The 12,964-nt window shown below is 37.3% G+C and overlaps 1 protein-coding gene across 6 annotated transcripts in view; it reads right to left on the minus strand.

Annotated features, from left to right (window-relative positions):
- SLC35F3 (solute carrier family 35 member F3) overlaps window positions 1–12,964 on the minus strand; it is a 190,857-nt gene that overhangs the window by 146,231 nt on the left and 31,662 nt on the right. Inside the window, exon 3 of one of the 6 annotated variants that reach the window (XM_066994041.1) lies at window positions 12,188–12,260. The exons of 4 other annotated variants lie outside the window; for them this stretch is intronic. The gene's annotated coding sequence lies outside the window, so the exon portion shown is untranslated. Of the gene's footprint in view, window positions 1–12,187; window positions 12,272–12,964 lie in introns of all 6 variants that reach the window. One more of the 6 variants, XM_066994042.1, reaches the window with a different exon arrangement.

A 12,964-nucleotide genomic window follows, 5' to 3' on the forward strand; every position in this document is an offset into this window, starting at 1 on the left:
TCAGTTGTGTCCAGTGACAGGACGAGAGGCAATGGGCACAAACTGAAGCACAGGAAGTTCCAGCTCAATATGAGGGGGCATTTCTTTACTGTGAGGGTGACAGAGCACTGGCACAGATTGCCCAGAGAGGTTGTGGAGTCTCCTTCTCTGGTGATATTCAAAACCCACCTGGATGCCATCCTGCACAACATGCTCTAGGTGATCCTGCTTGGCAGGGGGGTTGGATTAGATGATCTTCAGAGGTCCCTTCCAACCTTGGTCATTCTGTGATTCTGTGAAACTGGCAGCAATTTTCAAAAACCCATTCCTGTTAACAGGTGATGGTATTTTGCTAAACAGCACTGAATAGGAATTTTGAAGACGTCCTTGTAAGGGGGAGGGGGAAAGAAGTATTTAGCTATAATATTATGCTGCAAACATGTTTGGCAATTGTAAATTTTTTAAAACCAGAAAATTTTCAAAAAAATCAGCAGTGCATAGATACATTTAAAAGCAATGCAGTTCAAGGTTGCATTAATAAAGCCCTTAATAGGAGAAATGCTGGATAACTCAGGGGATGCTAAACAATTAGGCCCTCTTTTTCCTTTCAGAGAGGCAACTCTTCACTTCTTCCTTTACGAATTTATGAGGTAAAGGCTTTTACTTAGAGTCCCTCACTTAACCTCCTTTAAGAAGTCTTTACCTGACAATGTATTCCTGACATATTCCTTGTAGTTTGTGGTTAACTTACTTCTGTCTTCAATGGGTACCAAATCCCAATATATTAGAATCGGTAATGTTACAACTTTTTTCCATTTTGTTTTCATTTTACTATGACGCATTCAATGGTTATTACTTACTTTTGATGGATTATTTTATATCAATAAGGACATGAAAAACAAACAATAAGCACTTGCGTGTTCACACTAGAACAATTACAGTCTCAAGTACTCACGCACACTGGAGTATTACATACACATATCTTCTAGTTTTTCTTCCTCATGCAGCAAAAAGAGTCTGGGTCAATATCATACTTTAAATTTCCTTATACTATCCCAAAGCAATTTTTTCTCAAGACGAAGAAAATCCCTGGCCAACACACAGTGTTAAATCTTGGAGTAGTAAAACACGGCTGGGAACATGCAAGTCAGGAGAAGCTACCGGCCATCACTTGGCTCCCTGTAGGGTGGTTAATGTTGTGCTAGAGATCCCTCACGGAAGCAGGTGATCAGCACAGACTGGGTCATTTGAAACACTCCATCGTCAAATGGGCCTTGTGGGTACTCTAATTTTGGGAAAATAAGTGTTTCCCTACATAGAATAATATTGCCTTTTTTGATCTTGACTTTTAAATAAAGCATTTCAATTTTATGGGAATGAAATACTCCAGTGAGGAATTTTGAACTACCCACATGCCACAGGCGTTAGAAATACAAGTGTCCTTGCTTGAGGAGCCAGGCTTGCTGTTTGCATTTCATTTTGATACTTTAATTCCACTGAGTAGCAACACTTATATAGGGTGTCATGTCAGTCTCATTTACAATAGTCTGTCAGAAATTAGTTCTTATTTATTTCCTTCTTCAGTTGTCACAATCTTGAAGCATGTCATAAGTCTATTAACTTTGTTAAATCTTTCTAAACTGTTTATACAGTTCCTACATTGAAAACATCAGTAAGACTAAAGTGAGACAATTCCCTTTTGATCTTATCATCAGACATGGAAACTTCACTTTTAAGCAGTTGCCACACTTCACTTTTTCAAAACCCTACAACACTGTTGCTGGTTAGGATCAATCCTGTAAGACAATGGAGTTCAAGCACACTTAAAGATAACTGAGAATCTGATGTCCATTCAAGTCAAGATTGTAAAAGGATGATATTGTGAAATGGAGTCAGTGAATTTTCATTTTTATTTTACATCCAAAAATCTAGTCATAATTCCCAACAGATTAAGTATGTGACCAGTTCAGTTTTAACTTAATGAAGATAAATACCCCAATACATCTTCATGCAGTCAGCCTACTTACTTGTGTACAGACCTCCTAGTTAAAAAAAAACAACGAAAAACAAAACATACACATTATGAGACAGAGATCAAGACTAACATAAGTCTATTTTCTGTTGATACTTTTGAAGAACAAACATTACCTTCTTCATCTTCCTGTCCTTCAACAAAACTACACAAGATGCCTAGGTGTAGTCACTTTTTTCTTTTTCAAGATATAGCTTAGCAATCAGGAAAAGGAAAAAGAAAAAAAAAAACACAACAAAAACAAACAAGAAACCACCGCTACCAGCAACAAAACTTTCTGGAGAAGTTATCTTGCAACACCTTAGAGTACCCTTTCCTTGCTTTCCCTCGTAACATTGCTTGTTTAATAATAATTAGATGGATCACAATTCGTATCAATCAAGGTAATTCCAAAATCATGGAAAAGCCATGTTTCTATCCACACGTAATTCAGTAAGTAGCATACTTTTTCAAAATTTTCTAATACTTACTGCAGATACATTGCGCTAAGTGGCAATGATATATGTCTTAGACTTAGAAAGCCTAGATTTGCAGGAGTACCAGCCCAGAATAAGTCTGTCTGATCTGGGGTTTGGCAAAAATACCAGTTGAAATGGTATCTTTTAGTTTAGTTTAGCTATCTGTGGATCCTGGAGCTCATGGAATAAGTCATCATTTATAATCCTCAAGCTCCCTCATTATGAGTGTATGCAAAGCCTACCAAGTTGCTTTGGAGAGGCACATATGTAACCAGGGCAAGACATTTTTCCCATCCAGAAGAAAACTGGAATTACGTTCCAGTGTTTCAAACTTGATGGCACATTGCAGCTCAGTGTTATCACTACATTACTGCAAATTATACTGAGTTTATCCATCTCCTGCCAAACATTATGCATTGTGTCCATCACAAAACGTCTGCAATATTTTAAAATCATTTTTCAATGTACATTCCAATTCTTGCATTAAAAATTAGTCCTCAGTACCCAAGCAAGCCATCTTTCTGCCATTTTAAATATATTGTGGGTGCCTACACACTTTTTAGCGCAGCAGCTAGAAGGTTTAGTCATAGGAAAATAGCACAAATTTTCTGATGCCCTCCTTCTTTTTTCCCCTATACAGGCTTACCTGGACAGAGAAAGTAAGGCAAAAAACAGAGTACACAGACTTTTCCATCAAGCTTCCTTCCTTCCTTCTCAAGGAGTGCTGTATGCAGTTTGAAATAACTGTCTGTCAACTTGCAATACTCATTGCTGTGACTGCAGAAAGGGCTAAATTAAGACTTCTGTAAAATGCCTCAGAAGAACACATCTATAGCTATGATACAGACAATAAATCCAGTGCAAAACTAATGGGCTTTATACAAGCAAATGAATTAAATGATTAGAAAGGGAGGGGGGGGGAAATGAGCTGTAAGAATAATCAGTCAGTGCAAAGAAACCATCCAAACATGTCAGTGTGGATCATTACGTAATGTTCTTTCAGGGTACTTGTTATGAGAAAACTTAACTGCTTCTATTCAGGGACAATTTTCATCAAGGTAATTCTGTAAATTCCAACAGCACAGGCTAACACTGCATGCACATGCAGGTTTTTTTTCATCTCTGAATCAACACATTTATACTTAAAACAACGAAAAAGTCCAGAGCTCTGTAATATGAGGACTACAATTTTCACTTGGATATGCATGTTTTCGCATGTGCAGTCAAAGTCACTAAGCAAAGGAAGGGAGAGAGTACCATGGATTCCTGTTGCTTTGATAAGAACAGTTTAAATTAGGGGGGAGGTACCTGAGCCCAAGTTAAATTTGATCACAAAAATTTGGTAACTACAGCTTCTTGTCACATGGTGCATTTGAGATACAGAATACCTGAATACTTTTTTTCTGCTAGATATTTAAAAACTTAATGTTGTCCCTAACATTACAACTGATAATTATCCATCTTTTTCAGACTGCTTATTTTAAGCTGGGTTCTACAAGCTTGTGCTGCTTAAGTACTACTTTATTCCACTGAAATCAACAGAGAATCAATTTAAATAAAATGAGTGATGTATTTAGTTTGAAGAGCGTTTTATGCTTAAGGAAACAGAACTTCTTGCAAACAGGCTATCAAAGGCCTAATTTCTCAACATGGTCCTATAATATCTAATTGCTCACTCAGAAATATTACAAGAAGAAACACATTTTTCTCAAATAAATCAATCATCCGTCAAAAGACTAACTTATGCAGTTAATTTGCATTAAATAAATTGCAAAGAACCCCTGTCAAAAGCATTTTACCTTACAGACAGGCTGTTGTATCAAACAATTTCTCAGCACATGTGAATTACTTTGCATTACGTTACATTCTAGAAAACTGACAATATCAGACTGATGAAAAAAAAACACAAAACAGAATACCCCCCCCCCCCCCCAAAAAAAAAAACAACACAACCAAAAACAACCCCTGAAAACCAGATCAATAATTATGTTGGGATGCCCAAAACTAATTGAGAGCTGAAGCATTTTGAACCAGAATGGAATCATTCCTGTTTGCACAGAAAAATTATGTGGTTTATTCACACACAAATTGACTTTCAACGTATACATAATAGCGATGATGAAATCTTCTAGATCACTGTAATTACCATAGACAAACAAAAAGGATATTTTGTGTTATTGAGAATAATAAATTAATATTTTCAACAAAGTGATTCATTAACATTCAGTAGAAACCAGTTATTTGGGGTACAAATAATTAACACGCTAAAAGTTAACATGCAAAAATTAATAATTTTAGTCTCATCTGCTCTGCCACTTAAGTTAGTCACATATATAAGTAGTTTGTGGTTTTTTTTTTTTTTTTTTGTAGGCTTGAAACTTGTGCATCAAATGGTTGCAGAGACATTTCTTCAGAACTCAGTAGCTCAAAGGAAATATAGCTCACTAGGTTATTTAACTGAAGAAAAAAAACACATTGAAGACCTACCCTTTGAATATAAACCAGATGCATGACCCTGTACTTACATCCACGAGTATTTTTAGTTATTATTTTGTTTACTGGATAAGGTCCTTAATATTTTAATGGTGTAACATTAATACAATAAAGACAATGAGAGATAGAAAGAGCAACTACAGTAAGGTTTAAACTTTACTCAGTAGTTAGTCCCAACAGCTTATAAATGCAAAGCTAAGAAATATTATTTGAAGTAGGTAATGGTTGAGAATTGCTCCAATTTTAACTCTAGAAAGGTATATAATGAAAATATTCTTATGAGATAACAGAGTAATTCAACCTATCAGAAATAAATCAACAGTGAGAAAAGAGTGGGAAAGATCAGGATTTTCAAGTTTGGTTACTGTCGGAGGAAGACTCCAGCTTCAACACCGAGCTCAGCCATATGTAACCCATTTGCTTTTAGTAAAATTAGCTGCTATTGCAGAAAACAGATTACAGTGCAACTAGTTTAACCTTGTACTAGCTGAGAAAAACACATCTGAAGTGAAAGAAGCCTTTCTGGAACGTGTTGATGTTTTTCTACCTTTCAATTATTCTTCAACTCACAGTGATTCAGGTACAGCAGTTAATATCCAAGGTATGAACTAGTAATAACTCTCTTGATCTAGATCTCTCATTCTTCATGTGCAGTTCCTACTGCTGGGCATGGAACTTTGGCTAAGTTTCTACAATCCTCCCTTCAAAAGAAGTAAACGTTTCAAGATCAAATTCGTCTCAATATCTGAGATAAGACCAGTTCAAAACAAGAGGAGGTAAGACAGATAGAAAGGTAGTTTTGTTGCTCTCACGCTGTTCTCACCTACCATAAGTAAGGATTGTTTATTTTATTTTATTTTTTTTTCTACAGAAGTAATGGGGAAATCACAAACACCTACTGTCTAATTGCCTCCTGCATGGAAACAAAGTGAAGAAAGCAAAGGAATTTATTAGATTGACAGGTTAGCTACAATGAGAATGCTGTTAGCTGGAAGTGAATTTACTATACATGTTTACAACAACAGATAGCTATAATAGGAATGCTCTCAGCTGGAAGCTGGGACCGGATCCAGCCACTTTGCACTCCCATTTGAAAAGTGCAAAAGGCATTAGAATAGAAGAGATGCTGGCCTTGGGTCAGCATGTTGTGTTTGTAAAAATACTTCAGCTAGTTTACCCCTGGGACTCTGGAGGTTTATGAGTGTCCAAGCCTGCCAAACTGCACAGCTTTCACAGACCTATTAGAACCGCACCGAGACCAGAACCCTCGGTCCCACTCAGGGCTGCAGTACCCAGCAGGCCATTACTTGCTGGTTTTAGTCAGGTAGAATTTGTCTTGGCTTCTGTCAGACTTTTATCAACATGAAGACTTAATGATTTCGGTCTTTGAAAACAAAACAAAGCCATAAGAGGTTGATCCAATCAACCAGCCTCATTAGATAAATTTTACAGAGTAGTTTCCTCAAGCTGCATCCTGTTACTTTACTTGTATGTTTTGGCAGTGGGATAGTTTAACAATAACCAAAAAATTAAGTTGAACATACAACATAGTTACTTCAGTGCCATTTCAAATTTCACTGGGAACACTAATTTTGTCCCACTACTCATTGTTCTCTGTCTACATTTGCAAAAGGTCTGTTTCTATATGCTCTTTCACCTTGACTGTTTGATACAGAGCTATCAAAGCCTAATTAGCTTCCACATCACAGATGACCACCTAAAAGGCTTTCCTGTTATTGTTTCATGAGGGTCCTTCCCCGAACCCATCCACTGTCCCCCGCACTAGCATAGGTCCTCATCTGAAGTGGAAAGATACTGAGAACGATGTCGTGTTTAGCATAAACAAAGGAGTGGCACTTAGAGAACTGGCTACTTGCTGTTGGTAACAGCCCTGTTTGAGGACATGCTCCGTTAGAGGTCTCAATCCTCAACTCCTAACGTAACGCTACAAATGACTGTATATGCGTTCTTCCTCCTTTCAACACCTGGGCTCCAAGCAGTCAGCTTTTTAGACAATGAGAAGAAAGAGTGGTCCCTTCTTAATTGCTGTAGATACTTTCTACCTATGTTGGGACAGGCTATTAAGTACTAATTAAATACCAAGTTCAAGATGAAAGAAAATTAAAATTGCACGTCTATTAAAAGAAATCATTATTCTATAATTTAAACAGAGCTCCTCAGTAGTGCTCAGGAACGTATAATAAAGACCATGTATGGGTAGGTGTAATTGGATGCAGTTGCCTTAGGAACAGAAGCTCAGCATATAAAGCAGGAAGCCTGCTTAAAAGGCAAACTCAAAGACTTAAGCCTGGTGGGTGAAACCTGGCTTGACTGAAGGTAATGACAGAAATGCCATGGATTTGGTTGGAGTCAGAGATTCATCCCATATAGTTTTTCTAATTCTCTCATATCTGCAATATTAGTATGAGTGTAGAGCTGAATAATATATTACTTTGAGCCAGAACTGCTCTACTGGAGGCACATTTCCCAGTTTCCTTTGTGCAGTAATTTCATTAGGAAGAGAAAAGTACCTGGGGAGTCATAAGAAAGTCTAGGTTTACACTCTGGAGATTCTGATATCATTCCCACTTCAAATGTATTTTTACTACATAGACAAGAGATATTGTGCTTCTAAAGAAGTGTAGGATGGGAAAGAATTTGACATGCAGAAAGAAAATATAATCTGGTATATAAGTGTCATTTTAAAGTAATATTAATAGCGAAGATTCCTACAAAGATGCCTTGCAAAAATCTTTTCATCTTCTGAACTTTCCAGGAATAAATACAGAATGCCTAATATTGCTTGCCAGAAGCACTTCCAGTGAGATTCAATCTGTACTATGTACATACCAGAAACAGAAGGTACAAAGTCTCTGTACAAGATTCAAGACCTATTTCATTTCCCTACTGAGAACATACTTGTTCACGCTTCTATGATTAACATACCATTTTTGTTTCTATTTGGAGAAATATTATTAAACACAAGACTACTTCTCACTGTATGATGTCCAAACACATTTAGAGCAGTCTACCTCCTGACTTCACTATTTGTAAAAAGTAGAGAATTTCCTACACATATTGAACTACACATAACTAAGGTGTAAAGTTTGAAATAGGAAAAGATACTATATTTTCTTTCTGTCTGATGCAAGAAAAGCAAATAAAAAAGTCGTTTGTTTGTTTTTAATAAAAAATGCAAATAGCAAAGTACTTTAAAGCGATTGTTTTTGCAAAAAGCATGAGTCCTAAATTTCATATTTCCTTCTCTGATTGAAGTTTATGGATTTTCACTCCATTTTTAACCTTCTGGGACAACTTTTATTAAGGGCTTCCAAAGACCAGGAAATAATTTTATGAGCAGGAACCAGAGGTCAAATTCTATGCTGCGACTCTAAGAGGATTATCATAAACCTTACAGGCAAACTGTGGGAACAGGGATTTGCGATATATTGGTGCCCTCCTCATACATTCTCCCAGGATAATCTGGCAAGCTGGATAAACTGCCTAGGAGTCAGATAGCCTCCTAAAATCCCTGATGTTGTATGCAATGGTAAATCTACTCCTCCATGTTAATCTGTGTACACCAACTCATGCTTGTGTTGCTGGATGCAGGACTCCCATGGTATCTACAATACTAATTAAATGTGGGCTTATATTCATTTTCAAGTCGAGACCCACCTGTCATGACTATCAAGTTTTAAACTTCTGAACACATCATAATTCAGCTCATCAGGGCATAATCTCTAGGTTGCATGCAACCTGAGTTCCCAAATTCAGGCCTACAGAACACATCACTTAGGCAAGAAATAGCTGAAATTCAAGTTATTTACTGTTACATGGAACATGCCACCTGAAACCATAAGCAGTCTAAAGTTTATCTAGCATAAAATGTCTAGATACACTGGAAAATTAAACACGATTACCATAAAGGCTGTAACCATGTTAGTTTGCTCTAACAAATACTAGTATGAATGGCTGTGCACTTCAACAAATCTCAAAGCTTTCAAAAGATTTGCATGAAGTGAGCAGGAGAGCCAATGGAGTTAAAGCCATGAAGACTTATTTCCTGTTTCACAGCGCAAAGACTGGATGATTGATCTGAATTCTGGCACTACTTCAGCTAGGGCAAAAATGTGTGAGTAGCTTATTCTACTGAAAACCATGTTAAGCCATATTGTCTGCATACAAGTTACTGTTTTAAAAAGGAGAGCCAACCCCAGAGTTCCAGGATATGACTATGAAGACAGTATCATCATCATACAAGCATAAGATCTCTGAAGGGACAGGTTCACTTTCCACCTAAGCACAAACCCACAGTCCATTCACACAGCTGCATGGATCTGGCAAAGCCACATCAAAATATCAAAGTATCTGAAACCACTTAAATGAACATTTTTTTTTGGTAAGGGGAGCTAACCAAATTCAGCATGCCAAAGCTTAAAGAAAATGAAACCAGGGAATGCCATCCCTGCATCCCTCCAATCCATGGCATGTTTCATTGAGCCATTCATGAAACATAGTTCTCCATGGTCTCAGGTGCAATCATAGCATCTTTTTTTGAGGAACAAAATAGCACGTGCCCTCTGAAGATAATCAGAGAATCAAAAATGCTCAGGGAACCAGGTTCTATAACAAGATATATCACATGAAGGCTAGCCATTCCCTACGTAGAAATTGTCAGGTCATGGTTCCTTTCTCCAAAGGAAAGGGCTCATATTTCTGTTCTCAGAGTAGTCATTATTCACTGGCCATAGTGGAAAGTCTATGGCTTCTGCTTCCAAAACAAAGAGAAGGTCAGAACTACACCCTCAGATGCTCCAGGAGAGAGCCCATTGCCAAAGGGGTAAAGTTGCCTTTATGTAACTTTTCCATCACTCTTTTCATCTCAAGGCCTACTTGACATCAACTAAATGTCAGCAGTTATCAGTAGCTTCTGATTTACACCAGGAACATCAAACACAAACACCTCACTACATTAAAGACAGATTAGGGCACAACAACCCCCTCAAGACAGCCCTGACATGAGCCAGGTGAAATGACCAGTGAGGCTAATGACCTTTGCTGGCAATGCACTAAGCAATTTCAAGAGGGACAAACACCTCGGACCAAGAGTCTTTGTCCTTTTGTGGCTTTTTGCTTCAGTAATTACACAACAATATCCGTTATTACAGTAGGTCAGCACAGACTTTGCAGCCAGACTGCAATGAAGTTATCTTATGCGATTAATTGCTTTTATTAAACAAATTATCAATTAAAGTTGCAAATACATATCACACAGTACTCTCCAAAATCTATTACAGAAATTTCCCGTGATGAAGGAAGAACCCCTCAATAAAGACAGATACAACTTCATAAACCTGATGCAAAATTGTTTCAAAAATAAACATTTCCTCCTAATTCTTAATAGTCGCCAAACACAGTTCAAGCAAATTAGTTTTCTCCCTTATTATTCTATATCAATACAGAGTAGTTTGTGGTTTTAGTAACAATCCATTATTATGGATTCAACACATTGATTACTGAACACAAACACATTTCTACTAAAAAATATATATACATATGTATATATACACACACAGTTCACTAGTAAAAGGAGTTTGAAATGCCGGTTAACACTTCTTCAAACCTGCTAACATGGGCCCCAACTTTACAAACACATACAACTAGCATTTCCAGTAGGTTTGCATAGTAGAAACTTCAGTGGGATGTTCCACTGGAGAAACAACATTCAGTGATAACATTTAGTTAAGGGGTATATAATGAATGCTGGAAGCCAACAGCCCCCTAATTGCTGTTCTACGAACTGTTTTGCATAAGTGGCATACTGCATATGACATGTAATTAGAGCTGCATGGGAAAACAAAGTTGAAAGCAACCAATTAATTTGTTCAAATAATGAACAAACAAAAAAGTATCCATTTTGTAGGTTGCAATTCTTCGTTTCTTCACTGTGAAGACTCAATACAAAGATACAAACCAAAAAATGTTTACACAGCTGTCTACCTAAAAGTGGTAGTAACTTAACACTACACAATTAAAATTGTTTAGTAAACATGTTCACTAACATTTACAATTTACCAAATATTTACTAAGCAATTCAAAATGTTTAGTAAATCAGTTTAAATTACAATTTGCTTGGCTTGCCAGCAAGCAACTTAAAACTAGGAATCTGTGATTAATGAAACCCAAATTATAACAGGAAGCAGTTTTCTGCTCAGTATTGGCCCCAAAATATTTTACCTGAAAAAAAAAAAAAAAAAAAAAAAAGGCCAGGGAACTCTCATGTCTTACCTCCTTTGGAATTATCTTGAAAAAGAACCTTCTGAAAGGCTGCCTGATCTCCCCCTAACTATTCACGTGGTATCTTTGCAGCTGCTCAGCATTCATCCCCTGTACTCCTTTGCTCTGTCTCACATGACCAGATTGTGCTATTCCTCTTTCATTCTCAACTGCAAGGCCACCCAAAGAGTTAAAGCCCACTGGGGTCAAAGAGATCTCTTCCCAATAAAGAAAAATGTCTCCTGTAATATTCTGGGACATCCACTGCAGACTTATGACTAGGTCTCTGAAGTATTTTGAGAGGCTGTGTCTGGGGACAGTTATTCTCAGTTACAAAGAGTACCACACATATGACGAAATGGCTTCAGGAGTTTTTGGGTGAGATGTCATTTGGATATGAACCACTAATATCCTTGGTTTGTGTATAACCACACATAGGTTTAGCTTCCAGCAGACAACTACAGTGACAGTTGAATTAACAACACCACAACACTTTTAAAGCTACAATGCAATTGATTACCATCGCTTTTTTTCACCTGCAGGAGTGACCAGGCTTTGCTTAGCTTTTCCTGCTAGCATAACAATTAGCTATGTTAGTACTGTCAAAGAGCATTAGGAAAAAAAAAAAAGGAATTAAGCCACCAAACACCATAAATCTGACTTAAAACAATGAGGTAAAGCACATATTTTTACTTTTCTTCTGAGCTTCCGGGGGATTTTGACCTATACAGTGACCCTGGGGCAACTATCCAAGCTTTTCTTCCAGAGCCAAACATGTAGAGGTTAGTCCGTGTTTTCACCTGAAAAGCAAGATTCTCACATAATCACTTGAGCTCACGAACAGCAACATGAAGGATATCATTAAAGTACTGCATTAGTTATAAGAGCATGACCTTCAATATTTATGTATTGGAAAGTGAGTAACAATTTTAAATGAATCACTTACAGCTGGCCTGAAAATTGGTTTTCCCAGAGAAAACAATGCTCCTCTACTTCTGTCTTTGAACTTCTGGAGATTCCTGTATGTCACCTCAAAAACAAGTTAAGTTCTCACTCAGATGTCAAGACTAAAAACAGTATTTGCACAATTCTCACGTATTAATATAACTTCTATTCCACTATTTATATGGGTAAAATGATTATACTTTTAATTAGCTAAAACCAACATTAAACTACTACATTAAAAGGATCATAGAATCACAGAATGGCTTGGGTTGGAAGGGACCTCAAAGATCATCCAGTTCCATCCCCCCTGCCATGAGCAGGGATGCCACCCACTAGATCAGGTTGCCCAGGGCCTCATCCAACCTGGTCTTGAGCAATTCCAGGGATGGGGCACCCACAGCTTCTCTGGGCAGCCTGTGCCAGTGCCTCACCACACTCAAAGTTCAAAGTAGTATCAAAGTTCAATAACTGTGACACTTTTGTTCTCAGACACTCATGCTTTCTGAGGAACATTTAGAAGATTTGTAAGCCAGTGTTTTCTATTAAGTTATTTACATTGGTGATAGCACTTAAATTCCATGCCCAGGTCAAGACCTACTGAGTTATATGCTGTATGAATAGTACGTCGCTGTATGAATAGTGTACATCAATATTCTGGGCATAAAAACCATATGGCTTGTTGTGTTGTTGTTGAAATAACGATGGAGAAATGTTAAAAATAGGGAACTACTGTTGAAGCTAGCAGGCAGAAGAAGAGACGGAGGTCTTCAGAGCTGCT

This window comes from Anser cygnoides, chromosome 3 (assembly GCF_040182565.1).
Source record: "Anser cygnoides isolate HZ-2024a breed goose chromosome 3, Taihu_goose_T2T_genome, whole genome shotgun sequence".
Taxonomy (NCBI): domain Eukaryota; kingdom Metazoa; phylum Chordata; class Aves; order Anseriformes; family Anatidae; genus Anser; species Anser cygnoides.